Genomic DNA, 14905 nt, shown 5'->3' with positions numbered 1-14905 from the left:
AGGATAAGAGTTTTATGAAGCAAAACTACAAACTAATCATTTCGAATCGTTCTTGAGACCCCACGCAACAGATCCGCTTCATTAGAACTTGATGATTTCCTGATATTCTCAAAAAAATTAAATATTTTTGAACTTTCAAAAATATTTCAAGTGTTTTCTTGAACTTGCGCTGAGGGATTCCATGAGAAACCGGCCGACCGCAAAATATGACCATCGTCGATTCGAACGAAACTTTGCAGGTGTGTTCGCTGTATGAATCTCCATGATATTCTCTGGCAATTGGAATATTTTGATAAACAAGTAATTTTTCAAAAGGGCGTAAACGTTTCTACGTGTATGAATTTCAATTTTTTTTGTTCGATTACTGTATTTTATACAACAAAACTATTTGAGAACAAGTTACAGGGAATAAATACTTCTGTCCGAAAAAAATATACACTGAAAAAAATGTTGTGCCATTTTTCAAAAAAAAAAAACAAAAATTTATGATAAAAACTTAAATTGCGAAAAAACCCATTTTTTTAAATTTTTTATATTTTGTTACCAAAAACCTAAAGAGAAAAGAAACATTTTGAATGTGATTGCATGATGGAGAAAAAATCGGTAAAAAAGTTTTTCTAACAATAACTTCGTACATGTTTTTAAATTTCATACTAATTGACATACAAAATTGTAATTTTATTACAGAATATAAATCTAAGCACCATTTAAAATCAAAATGCATTTAACAAAAATCTTCCAAAATGCGATAGTTTTCGAGATATTTGAAATTTTGCAACTTCAGAAATAATTAATTCGTGTAATTATGCTCTTTTTACAAGTTATTCGCGTTACCCCATCAAAAACTGTCAAAAATTTAATGTTTATCGTTTTAAAAACGTAAAAGCAACCTTTTTAGTGTATTTGGATCATGGAGAAGCTTTCAATAAAAAAGTTTTCCTAACAACAACTTTTGACATTTTTGTATAATTCTTACTATTTGCAGTCAAAAATACAATTTTCTTTTTGAATATGATTCTAAACGCCATTTTAAATCGAAATGCTCTTAACAAAAAATTTCTAAAATGTAGTAGTTCTCGAGATACTTTAACTTTTGTTTTAACAACACAATTATTTTGTTTTATTACGACCTTTTCATAAGTTAGTCACGTTTCTCCATCAACAATAATAGGTTTTTAAAAAGGCCCGTAAACTTTCGTGCAACTTTCTCTTTGGCATCAAGGCGATATTGTAAACCATTTGAAAGTTACGTGAAAGCAACCAAAATATATTTCAACCATAGGATCTGTTGATTAAACTATATAGCTGAATCATATGTTGGTTGTTTTCATGTAACTTTAAAATGTTTCACAATATCGCCTTGATGTCAAAGAGAAAGCTGCAGGTAAGTTTACGTACCTTTTTAAAAACCTATTTTTGCTGCTGGAGAAACGCGACTAACTTATTTTTTTTTAATTTCGTTTATTTGACACGGTTCATAGCGGTAGCTTAACGGAGCCGTGGATCTTTCATGTGTTAACAATATGTGAAAATTAAACATAAAAGCAAATATTATTGATTACCCGTTGGATCTCGTGCGCGCAACTTTTTATTGCGAGCGGAGACCTTCTTTCGCGGCTCGCATACTGCGTCATGGGGATCATTTAATTCTCTTCTATCGTTAAAGGTGTCTTGGTGCTCAGATGTTCTTTCCTGCTTATTGCCCTTACGGGTGACCAGTGTAAATCCGTCGTCATTGTTTTTATCTTCTTGACCGATATTGCTTACAGTGGTTTTTGGGGTGCTGGATGCTGCTTTTGCAGTTGTTAATATGGACTGAACAGCTGCCACAAATTTTGCAACCGTTTGTGGTTCAGGTATTGGTATTGAAAACTCTTTTTTGGGTTGGTTTTCCGTGGATTCGTTGGGAATCGGTAGTGATGCATTCTCCTCTGTATCTTCCGCGCAAGATTGTCCGTGGTGTGCTGTCTGATTACAATACTTGCAGGTAGGAGTTTGCCCCTCGTGGGTGCATAACGTAGTTTGATTAATAGTAGCTTCGTGGGTTTTAAGTTTTATAGTCAAGTGGGAGGGGATGGGTCTTTCGATCCGCATTCTCACCACAAGAACACCGTTAGGTGTACCCGGGAAGAAATTTCTCCACGTATCAGGTGTAACGGATTCTGCTTCTCCGTATCGCGACATGTATTCTGCGACTAGATCAGGAGGAATACGTGGTGATAGGTCATGTAACTTTACATCTACATAGTCTTTTTCTATATACACGGGAATCTTAATTCCAACTTTATCACTTTTAGCCACGTGCTTCAAGTTGTTCTGCAGAACGAAACGTTCAGCTTTGGCTAACGTGTTGAATGATATGAGTGTACTACATTGCGAAGATGATGATACTGAAGGTACATAACCTCCTTGAGCCTAAGCTGCATCTTCACCTTCAACAGGTATTCCACTTCACTAAAACTCAATCGTATTGAGCAGAATTTAAAGTCAACGACCGCTGTGTTGGGTCGGAGCAGACTTTTTTCGTCAACTTTACTCATGACGGCACGAATAAATTGAATGTTTCCTTTGTTCTCGAGACAATGCACACTAGATCGAGAGGTTGCTAGTTGTTGTTCACTTGGTTCGATTGTACGTCTGACTTGGGCAGAAGTAGAAAGTAGACTGATGCAACTAACTTATGAAAAGGTAGTAATAAAACAAAATAATTGTGTTGTTAAAACAAAAGTTAAAATATCTCGAGAACTACCACACTTTAGAAAATTTTTGTTAAGAGCATTTCGATTTAAAATGGCGTTTAGGATCATATTCAAAAAGAAAATTGTATTTTTGACTGCAAATAGTAAGAATTAATAAAAAATGTCAAAAGTTGTTGTTAGGAAAACTTTTTTTATTGAAAGCTTCTCCAGGATCCAAATACACTAAAAAAGTTGCTTTTACGCTTTAAAACGATAAACATTAAATTTTTGACATTTTTAATGGGGTAACGCGAATAACTTGTAAAAAGAGCATAATTACACGAAATAATTTAATATATATATATATATATATATATATATATATATATATATATATATATATATATATATATATATATATATATATATATATATATATATATATATATATATATATATATATATATATATATATATATATATATATATATATATATATATATATATATATATATATATATATATATATATATATATATATATATATATATATATATATATATATATATATATATATATATATATATATATATATATATATATATATATATATATATATATATATATATATATATATATATATATATATATATATATATATATATATATATATATATATATATATATATATATATATATATATATATATATATATATATATATATATATATATATATATATATATATATATATATATATATATATATATATATATATATATATATATATATATATATATATATATATATATATATATATATATATATATATATATATATATATATATATATATATATATATATATATATAGTTTGAAGCCCAAAAATCTAACGAAAATTTAGCTCTTTTGCAAGATTTAGGTTATACTGGTTATGGCGCAAAAATTACTACTTACATGATTTATGATAAGAATGTAAGAAATCAATATATCATAATAATATACCTATAAAAATAATGTCACTGCTTTAACCATCATTTGTTTGCCATTCCTCACACGCCCCCCCCCCCCCCCCATCTCTCTCTCTCTATCTCTATCTCTATCTCTATCTCTATCTCTATCTCTATCTCTATCTCTATCTCTATCTCTATCTCTATCTCTATCTCTATCTCTATCTCTATCTCTATCTCTATCTCTATCTCTATCTCTATCTCTATCTCTATCTCTATCTCTATCTCTATCTCTATCTCTATCTCTATCTCTATCTCTATCTCTATCTCTATCTCTATCTCTATCTCTATCTCTATCTCTATCTCTATCTCTATCTCTATCTCTATCTCTATCTCTATCTCTATCTCTATCTCTATCTCTATCTCTATCTCTATCTCTATCTCTATCTCTATCTCTATCTCTATCTCTATCTCTATCTCTATCTCTATCTCTATCTCTATCTCTATCTCTATCTCTATCTCTATCTCTATCTCTATCTCTATCTCTATCTCTATCTCTATCTCTATCTCTATCTCTATCTCTATCTCTATCTCTATCTCTATCTCTATCTCTATCTCTATCTCTATCTCTATCTCTATCTCTATCTCTATCTCTATCTCTATCTCTATCTCTATCTCTATCTCTATCTCTATCTCTATCTCTATCTCTATCTCTATCTCTATCTCTATCTCTATCTCTATCTCTATCTCTATCTCTATCTCTATCTCTATCTCTATCTCTATCTCTATCTCTATCTCTATCTCTATCTCTATCTCTATCTCTATCTCTATCTCTATCTCTATCTCTATCTCTATCTCTATCTCTATCTCTATCTCTATCTCTATCTCTATCTCTATCTCTATCTCTATCTCTATCTCTATCTCTATCTCTATCTCTATCTCTATCTCTATCTCTATCTCTATCTCTATCTCTATCTCTATCTCTATCTCTATCTCTATCTCTATCTCTATCTCTATCTCTATCTCTATCTCTATCTCTATCTCTATCTCTATCTCTATCTCTATCTCTATCTCTATCTCTATCTCTATCTCTATCTCTATCTCTATCTCTATCTCTATCTCTATCTCTATCTCTATCTCTTTCTCTATCTCTATCTCTATCTCTATCTCTATCTCTATCTCTCTTTCTCTCTCTCTCTCTCTCTCTCTCTCTCTCTTTCTCTCTGTCTCTTCTATCGCATCTATCGAGCTATTTCTGTATCAATTTCTAAGTTGTGTGATAAGATCTGCTAATCTGAAATATTTATTAATTGTAATTGCAAAGGTTTGAGAAAACAAAACTATTTTCGTCTGCTGCTACATCAACTCAACTTTAATTCAATTGTATTCAAAGCCTGTATCTACACTATAATTAAGGAAATTCATGGCTATTTCAGAAAAAATATTTGGCTTAACAGGGTAATATGAAAGTTTGACGATGAAAATTTTCAAAAGAGACATTCCACGTGCGATATTTAAACTATTCGTATCTCTATTGAATTTTGAATGAAATATATGCTCAAAGACTGAAAACTGAAGCCAGCAGGATTGGACTTGCGATCAACGTTTCGAAGACAAAATACATGAGAGGAAGAGGTTCTAGAGACGACAATGTGAACCTCCCACTCGAGTTCGGATTGACGGTGACGAAATCGAAATGGTCGACGAATTCATGTATTCGGGCTCACTGGTAACCGACGACAATGATAACAGCAGAGAAATTCAGAGACGGATCTTGGCGGGAAATCATGCCTACTTTGGACTCCGGAGGACGCTCCGATCGAACAAAATTCGCCGCCGCACGAAGTTGATTATCTACAAGACGCTGATTAGGTCGGTAGTCCTCTACGGCCACGAGACCTGGACTATGCTCGTGGAGGACCAACGCGTCCTTGGAGTTTTCGAACGAAAGGTGTTGCGTACCATTTATGGTGGCGTGCAGATGGAAGACGGAACGTTGCGCAGGCAAATGAACCATGAGTTGTATCAGCTGCACATTCGTTGTATTGGTACGAACTTTCATGAAAAATAACGGATCAAAGACCAAAGATATCCACAAATTAGATCCAGGAAAAGAAGTCTCCCAAAGTACCCACTCTCGATGGGGGATGCAACTACAATGTGTCTTCTAACTTATCGTCGTCCATATCTGGATATACTGAGTAGTTTGTACCATTTCTTTTTCACAGTATTGGTCTGTATAGGACTTATGTATCCATATTTCCTGCACGAGAATTCCGAACGAAACAATATGAAAGCTATAAGGATGAATGGAAAGAGACTGCATTGCAATCAGCCTAGACATTTCACACTATTTACTTCAATGCAAATAAAAACTTTGAAATATTTACCTGTCTCATTCACGTATCGCATTCTCCCTGTCGTTCTCTGTTCAAGGGACTTGAAAGCACATGTGACCTTGTCTCACTTTACTATATTCAATTGCGCGTTAAAATACTGGACCAGTAAATTCTATTCTGTACATAAATCTGTTTTTCGGGAATATGTGACCAAAAAGTAAACTTTATAAGGTTACGAGAATTAAACTCCCCCTTTGAGTCGCGAAACTCGGTGCGCCAAAGAAGGAATCGATCCCCCAGAACCACTCAGCGAACTTGGATTTCCTCAGGGAAACACTTTATTCAAAGGAAAATTCAAACTTAAATTTCTAATCTACTTCCTTTAATTTTTCCAATTCACTTTCTTATAACTACTATATACAATTCTTAGGCCTACTATTTACACTATTTACACTCTTCTTCTTGCGATCACCACCAATCTTACCAATTTCGCAGACTCCAAACTGGTCCAGATCCAAAACCTCCCGTCCTGTTGATGAAACACAATCAATTTTTTTAAACAAAAAACGATGTTCACTTTCGCGCCTTACAAATTTAAATTCAAATTCAGAGCTATTGTGACCTTTGCCACCCTTTTGTTAGCTCTTCTATACCAAAAAACAAACTTTACTCTCTATCGATTTTTTTTAAATAGGCGGCGAAACAATAATTTCCCTCTTTTATATTAACGCTCTTCTATACAATTTCCAAGACGGAAACCCTTCCAGAGATGCAGTCAGGTTCAACCGTCATTTTGGTCTTTTTTTGAGAACAGACGAGCTTGTCTGCGCGTTATCATCGTTATCATCATTATCATCTGCTTCATCGACGGGCGAGTAATAACGCTCGATGTATGGTTGTCTCATCTAGCTTCGTATCTGCTATCCTGCTGTCATGTTTGTTCGGGTGAATTGGTGGTGATCGTCGATGGTGATCGCATGCATTTTATTTTCAGGTAAGTATTTAATTCCTAATCTAAATCTAAGTCTAAATCCCTCCTTTAAATAATCCCTTTTCCAAATTCTTATAAATCTACTAAAACACTAATCTTTTTGTTTCATGCTATTTTTTAGGCAAAGATGGTTCTGCGGCCCGCGAAAAAAACGAAGCGGTAGCTTACAATACCCCTCAACTTCGGAAAATAAAATTTGTGTAAACTTAACTTGTTTGCACAAATTTCATTGCGATTTCAGAAGAAACTATGCATTTTACGGACGACTAATCAGACTACTGGATGCTCATCTTACATCTTCCAATTTAATCGCGACAATGCAAAGCTCTTCGCGTATTTTTCTATTGTCCAGATAATACCAGTGAAGGAATCGCCCTAACCTCAAAATGATCCAATTCTCTCTCTTCCACATAATAATTCTTCTCCTTCTTTCCTAAACTCCATGATTCTATGTGCTTTCTTCATTTCAAAACCATAGTAATGATAAATCGCCAAATCCGATTCGTCAACCAAATTTGTACATAAACACATAAACTTCAAGATCCCTTTTAATCTCCCAATCTAGCATCTTCTTTTTTTACCCAATGATCCATTGAGAAATAATGCTTTTCTTCATTATTCGCGAGATAATTTTTTTTTTAAATATTTCTTTTTCTTTTTAGGAAGCCTCCAAATTTTTCCAGCTAATATAAGCGCGCGCTGGATATATTGAATGTGATCTGTACCCATAATACTACAGGAAATTATTCGCATCCAATATTGAACATCTCATTAGTTTTCTATCTGATTCTATCATTGATATTGACTCATTTTAAAGTTTCTGGTTGCCGTAAGTTCCATTTTGCCATTATTTTTTTTCCAATTATATTAATTTTTTTTATAGGTGTATTTACCATTTTTTTTTCTTTTTTTTTTCACTAATTCTAACTTATCTATGAAAAATTTTTGAACTAAAGATTCCTAACCGTTTCCCATTCAAATCCTTCAATTCATATGTATTATTTCCCATTACTTTGGATATTTTGCATTCGATGTACTTGGGACCAAGCTTTGCACTAAAGTTGTTCGCTGCATTGCTTTGGAGAAATGAATCCCTCCAAACGATATCCCCTTCTTTGTAATCCAAATTCCTTTTCGAGCTTCTAAGATTATATGAGTGTGAGTATTCTTGGAAAGCTTTTGCCATATTTTGTCTCACAATATTCTTCAATTTTTTATCTAATTCTGGTCTTTTCTCTAGTTGCACTCCTTTCGCATCAAACCTTCTCTTCATTGCATATTCTTCTCCCGATATTACATGTTCTCTCCCGAATACCACGAAGCACGGAGTGAATTTTGTTGAGGAATGTTTACTTGTGTTTATCGCGTGTTCAATAACTGGTAAAGCTTCCTCCCATTTTCTTTGGTCATCTCCCACATAACATCGTAACGCCGCATTAATTACCCTATTGTATCTTTCGCAAGGGTTATTTTGAGGATGATAACTAGCAGAAAGAAAGTGTTTAACTTGGTATTTGGCCAAAAGTTCTTTAAAAGCTTTCCCAAAAAACACTGTTGCATTGTCGGAGATTAAGATTTCGCTCACAGAAAATCTTCTGAAAATATCTCTCTCAATGAACCGACAAAGGCCTTTTGTGTTGATCTCTCTCACCGGATGTAGGAAGCAAAATTTACTGAACCAACATGCTACTACTAGAATATGCCTGAACCCAGAAATTGAGCGGGGTAATGGTCCTATATAATCAACCGATATAAGTTGAAAAGGAAATTCACTTTGCTTTGGATTCCCCATAGTGGGCCTATTCCCTGTTGTTATAGGCTTGGAGGCTTTACAGCTTTTGCAACCTTTGATGTATTCTATTACGTCTTGCTTCATTCTTGGCCAATAAAAGCGTAATTTTATCCTCTCTAATGTTTTCTCCACACCTAAATGAGCTGAATCATCATGCGCCTCCTTCAAAATAATTTTCCTTCTTTCATCAGGAATCAGTTCCTTCCAATCATAAGAATGATCTACTAGTTCCGATTCACTCATAGCATATTTGTACACTTTCCCATCTATGATACGGAAATCAGGGTAACATTCAGGGTCTAATTCGATAGCTGATTTTAGGTTTGTATACCAGGATGACAAAATCGAAACTGTTTCAACTGGTCTGGACAACCAATCGGGTACAACATTCATGATACCCTTTCTATGTTCTAATGTTATATCATATGCGGCTAATCGAAGATTCCAGCGTGCTAATCGGTTACTACCCTCACATTTAAGATTTTTCAAGAATGTTAATGCCTGACAATCTGTTCGAACAGTAACATGAACACCTTGAATATAACCTCTAAAATGCTCTAATGCTTTCAATACTGCCAAACACTCTCTGTTGCTGCATATTTTCTTTCTGCTGACGTGAACTTGGCTGAATGATAAGCTATAACTTTTGTCTCTCCCTCAACTTCTTGATACAAAACTGCGCCCATCGCATAATCGGACGCATCAGTTTCAAGAACAAATTGCTGATCGAACCTAGGGTTGCTCAAAATTGGTGCAGAAGAAAGCACCGATTTAATTTGAAGAGAAGCTTCGTTTGCGTTTTTTGTCCATTGAAAAGCTTTACCTGTCTTCAGCACATCAGTGAGAGGAGCTGTTAATTGAGAACAATTTGGTATAAATCGTCGATAAAAATTGACAACCCCAATCAACCTCCGAACGTCTCGTTGAGTTTTCGGAGTTTTGAAATTCACCACAGCTTTTATTTTATCGTCACTTACTGAAAATCCATCTTGGTTCAGAATAAACCCTAAGAATTTTACTTCCTGCCTACAAAAATGCGATTTTTCCAGACTAATACTTAAGTTCGCCTTTCTTAACCTGTGCGCTACTTCTTTCAGCAGTCTAATATGTTCCTCGAAAGTTTCTGTCGCAATAATAATATCGTCTAAGTAGACGAAAACATGCGGTAGTAAATCAACTCCAAGAATTTTATCCATACACTTTGCCAAGGTCATGGGCGCATTCATCAAACCATTGGGCATGACGTTCCAAACATACAATCCTCGACCATTGACTTTGAACCCTGTATAACGTTTCGAACTTTCTTCTAGCGGAATCTGATGATAAGCCAACTTTAAATCGAGCGTGGACAAATATTTACATGGACCAAGCTGAGACAAAATACCATTCATGTACGGTATTGGATAATGGTCACGGATTGTTTTCTTATTCAGCTCTCTACAATCAAGAACAATCCGCACACCTCCATCTTTCTTCTTAATTGGACAAATCGGTTGAAAATAATCTGTGTCAGCTTCAGAAATCAACCCCAATGCCAACAATTGATCGAGAGCTACATTTACATCTTTCTGCACATAAGGAGACCATTTATAAGGATTGATTTGCACAGGAGAATTTTCTGTTATCTCTATTTTATGTTCAATCATTTTTGTCCTACCTATAAACTCTTTTGATGAAACTAGGAATTCTTTGGTAGCTAGCTTTAACGCTGTTGTTTGTTCATCTGTTAATGCATGTTCCGTAGCTAACTCTTCAATATTCATTATTTGACTATCGACAATTAATTTTACATTGAACGCTTCAAAAAAATCTACTCCTAGTATTAAATTATTGTTCAATGATGGTATATACAATGTCGGAATCACGTGGATTTGGTTATTGTATTTAAATGGAACGTGGTAACATGATTCGACCGCATGTTGCGTTCCATCTGCAGCTCTAATTTTCAAATCTATAGGAAATTTTTGCAAATTCATGCGGCTGATTGTTTCCCCTACCGTTTTCCCAATAACCGTAACTTCTGAACCTGAATCTAATAATCCCAACATCCCTTCATGATATACATTCACATACGCGTAATTTCGTTTATCATTCGGAACGTTAATTATTAGATTTTTGTTCGCAAAATAGTCATAGCTTTGAGCCCGTGTGTTCTCTGAGACTGGGTGGCTCATTTCAGCAGTCTCTTTCACGCGTTTCCCGAGTTACACTTTCTACACTCTTGAAAGCTTATGTCTTTCATTCCACACCCACCGCAAAACCTATTTCTAACTCTAGAATAACATTTCCTATATATGTGTCCCTTTTTCCCGCAATTCCAGCACATATCCTCTCTCTTCACTTCGTCTGCTTTCACTCTCATATTGTTCATTACAACTTCGTTCCCATCATTATTTCTTTTGCTACTATCATTCTGACTGCTGTACTGTTTCTTCACCGTGCCTGTGTACTTCACGTTCACTTGCTTATCGTTATTGTTATTGTGCTGATCATGAACCTTGTTCCATTGACTAACTCTCGGTGTTGGTGCGGAATTGTTCGATCTATAACTCGAAAATCTATTCGAATGGTAAGGTTCTCTTATGAAAGGTTTCCTGAATGGAATATTTGGGGTTTCTTCTTTGGTTATTCTTTGATTATTGTTTGAAAAGCTGGGATATGGACTGATATTATTAAACCTACGGTTGTAGTAAGATTGTTCATTGAAGCTATTCCCATTATTGATTCTAGGTGAATAGTTCATTTCTGCAATTCGAGGATTGAATCGAGGAATGTTCTGGGAGGTTTTTGATTCTTGGACCCGCAACTGTATGCTGTAATCAACATCATCTAACTGCTTGCAATAGTATTGTAACTCTACGAGATTTCTGACTGAAGACATGTAGGGAGCTAATCGAAATAAGTAGGTTGAGTTTAGATTTTCTTTAAGTAGTTTAACCTTTTCTCGATCAGATAGCATATAGGACAATTCTTTGAAAAGTTTTTCCATACGCAGATAATAATGATCAAAAGTTTCATCATCTTTCTGTACGGTTGCTAAAATCTCTCGATACTTCATTGAGTCATGATTAGCCGGTAAATAAAATTTGTATAGGCCCTCTTTTATATCTTCCCACGTCCGAAAGCTTTGATAAAAGGTTAAATACCATTCCCTTGCCTGCCCTGAGAACAAAAAAAAACGCATTCCGCTTCAATTCTTCATCCGTAACATTCTGAGAAATTTTCAATAAATTAATTGTATCAGAAAATTGGGACAACGATAACCCTTTACCGTCTCCACTAAAGGTAACATTCTATCTGGCAACAACTGATTTATCCGCTTGTTTTGGTTCTGTAACATTCTGTATCACTATTTGCTTTTCCTCTTTGTTCCTAAACACTGCAGACTTCCGATCAAGAAAAGACATATCAAAATTAAATTTATCGATTATTTCCGGAAACGTTTCTTGTCTTTGCTGGTATTTCCGCAAAATATTCATTGCTGCTCGAAGCTCATCACATTCATTTTTGGTTAGATACGTATTGTTCAACATTTCATCATGAGTTGATTTATTAAGCTCCTCATTATTATCTAAACCTTCTGCTACACTTTTATCCAAATCTTCACCATTTTGATTATGCTGCTCGTTCAACAATGGCGATGATTCGCGATCATTATATTACTCAAACAGACTTTTTTCTCGCCCTTCCTGTCCTATCAGTCGTTTCACAAAATCAATAAAAGCCGGTTTACTATTTCTAATAACTTCTAAACGTTCGTGTTCTAGTTCTGCCTTTTCAAGACGATCTAATCTTTTCGCGGTGTGGACCGTTTTGGTCATAAGCTTCTGTAATTCAATCTGATCACTTGGAATTCCTGTAAATGAAAAATGTACTAATTTGTATGTCAAAGCAGCTATTTCCTCCTCTGGTTTTATCCTTTCACTAGAGAATAGGACGCTTTGGTTGTTTTTCTGCTCTTCTCTGAAAAAATTTCGTAAAGCTCTTTGCTTTGCTTCTAAAGAGAAATCTGTTCCCTGTATTGCACGAAGTCTCAACTCGTAGTCTAACTCTTCATCACTCAAATAAGCAACATTAATATCTTTTGAAACTATTTCCTCCATTTCGAAACACTGGGCTACTTTTACGTTGGGCGCCAATTATAAGGTTACGAGAATTAAACTCCCCCTTTGAGTCGCGAAACTCGGTGCGCTAAAGAAGGAATCGATCCCCCAGAACCACTCAGCGAACTTGGATTTCCTCAGGGATACACTTTATTCAAAGGAAAATTCAAACTTAAATTTCTAATCTACTTCCTTTAATTTTTCCAATTCACTTTCTTATAACTACTATATACAATTCTTAGGCCTACTATTTACACTATTTACACTCTTCTTCTTGCGATCACCACCAATCTTACCAATTTCGCAGACTCCAAACTGGTCCAGATCCAAAACCTCCCGTCCTGTTGATGAAACACAATCAATTTTTTTTAAACAAAAAAACGATGTTCACTTTCGCGCCTTACAAATTTAAATTCAAATTCAGAGCTATTGTGACCTTTGCCACCCTTTTGTTAGCTCTTCTATACCAAAAAACAAACTTTACTCTCTATCGATTTTTTTTAAATAGGCGGCGAAACAATAATTTCCCTCTTTTATATTAACGCTCTTCTATACAATTTCCAAGACGGAAACCCTTCCAGAGATGCAGTCAGGTTCAACCGTCATTTTGGTTTTTTTTGAGAACAGACGAGATTGTCTGCGCGTTATCATCGTTATCATCATTATCATCTGCTTCATCGACGGGCGAGTAATAACGCTCGATGTATGGTTGTCTCATCTAGCTTCGTATCTACTATCCTGCTGTCATGTTTGTTCGGGTGAATTGGTGGTGATCGTCGATGGTGATCGCATGCATTTTATTTTCAGGTAAGTATTTAATTCCTAATCTAAATCTAAGTCTAAATCCCTCCTTTAAATAATCCCTTTTCCAAATTCTTATAAATCTACTAAAACACTAATCTTTTTGTTTCATGCTATTTTTTTAGGCAAAGATGGTTCTGCGGCCCGCGAAAAAAAACGAAGCGGTAGCTTACAACTTCGAATTTCAAAGCAAATTGAACGTCCCAGGTTCCTGATAACTAATTAAAGTCCAACAATAAAGTAGAAACACCAGATGATCTTAAAACGACGCCGTCAAGTAAAGAAGCATGAAAACAAAAAGAATAGAACCAAAAAAGATGGAAGCCATAGAAAGTCCATTACATATTTATTTGCCTTTTCTCAGAAGATGGGACTTTCGAAAACATTTCAAAACTTTCTGATGCAATGGTTCTCAAATTCGTAAATCCGGTTTATTCATTTTCTTTATTCAAAAATGTTTTTAGCTTCAAATATATGACCATTTCATTTTAATTAATTATTTCATTCCGCATCTTTTTATTAGTTTAGTTTATCTGCGTTCATTTTACTTATTTTATTTGTTTCATTCTTTAGGTTCACTCCGATCAGTTTATTCTTTTTGTGCATTTTACTCACATCATTCATTTAACTTATTCATTGTTTTCATTGTATGCATTTTATTCATTTTTTCCAGTATATTCATTTTGTTCAGTTTCTTCATTTTAATAGTCTGACTACTTTTTCAGTTTTATTCATTTCATCCAAATATTTTTTTTATTCAATTTATTTCTTTATATTAATTTATAACCTTTTATCATTGTTCAATTTTTCATTTTAATCAATGCATTTAATTCTGCTCATTTTCTTCTTTTTATTCATTTTATCATTTTGTTTATTTGATTCGTTTGTTTTATTTATGCATTTCATTTATTTTTTTACTTTATTCATTTTGTTCATCCATTTTTTTTATTAATTTGATCCATTTCATTAATTTGATTCATTGTATTCACAGGATGAATTTAACCAATTTGATTCATTTAATTCATTTGATTCATGTGATTCATGTGATTCATGTGATTCATTTGATTCATTTGATTCATTTGATTCATTTGATTCATTTGATTCATTTGATTCATTTGATTCATTTGATTCATTTGATTCATTTGATTCATTTGATTCATTTGATTCATTTGATTCATTTGATTCATTTGATTCATTTGATTCATTTGATTCATTTGATTCATTTGATTCATTTGATTCATTTGATTCGTTTG

At 34.0% G+C, this 14905-nt stretch overlaps 1 long non-coding RNA gene across 1 annotated transcript; it reads left to right on the top strand.

Moving 5' to 3' along the window:
- Nucleotides 1-4818: 4818 nt before the first annotated feature.
- LOC131693182 (uncharacterized) lies at nucleotides 4819-14180 on the top strand. Its single transcript, XR_009306172.1, has 3 exons — nucleotides 4819-6959; nucleotides 7078-7785; nucleotides 11479-14180. It is a non-coding gene; the product is annotated as an uncharacterized LOC131693182 (long non-coding RNA).
- Nucleotides 14181-14905: the final 725 nt, after the last annotated feature.

This window comes from Topomyia yanbarensis, chromosome 3, assembly GCF_030247195.1.
Source record: "Topomyia yanbarensis strain Yona2022 chromosome 3, ASM3024719v1, whole genome shotgun sequence".
Lineage (NCBI taxonomy): Eukaryota > Metazoa > Arthropoda > Insecta > Diptera > Culicidae > Topomyia > Topomyia yanbarensis.
The sequence above is the reverse complement of the archived record's forward strand: the minus strand, read 5'-3'. Positions and strand labels throughout refer to the sequence as shown.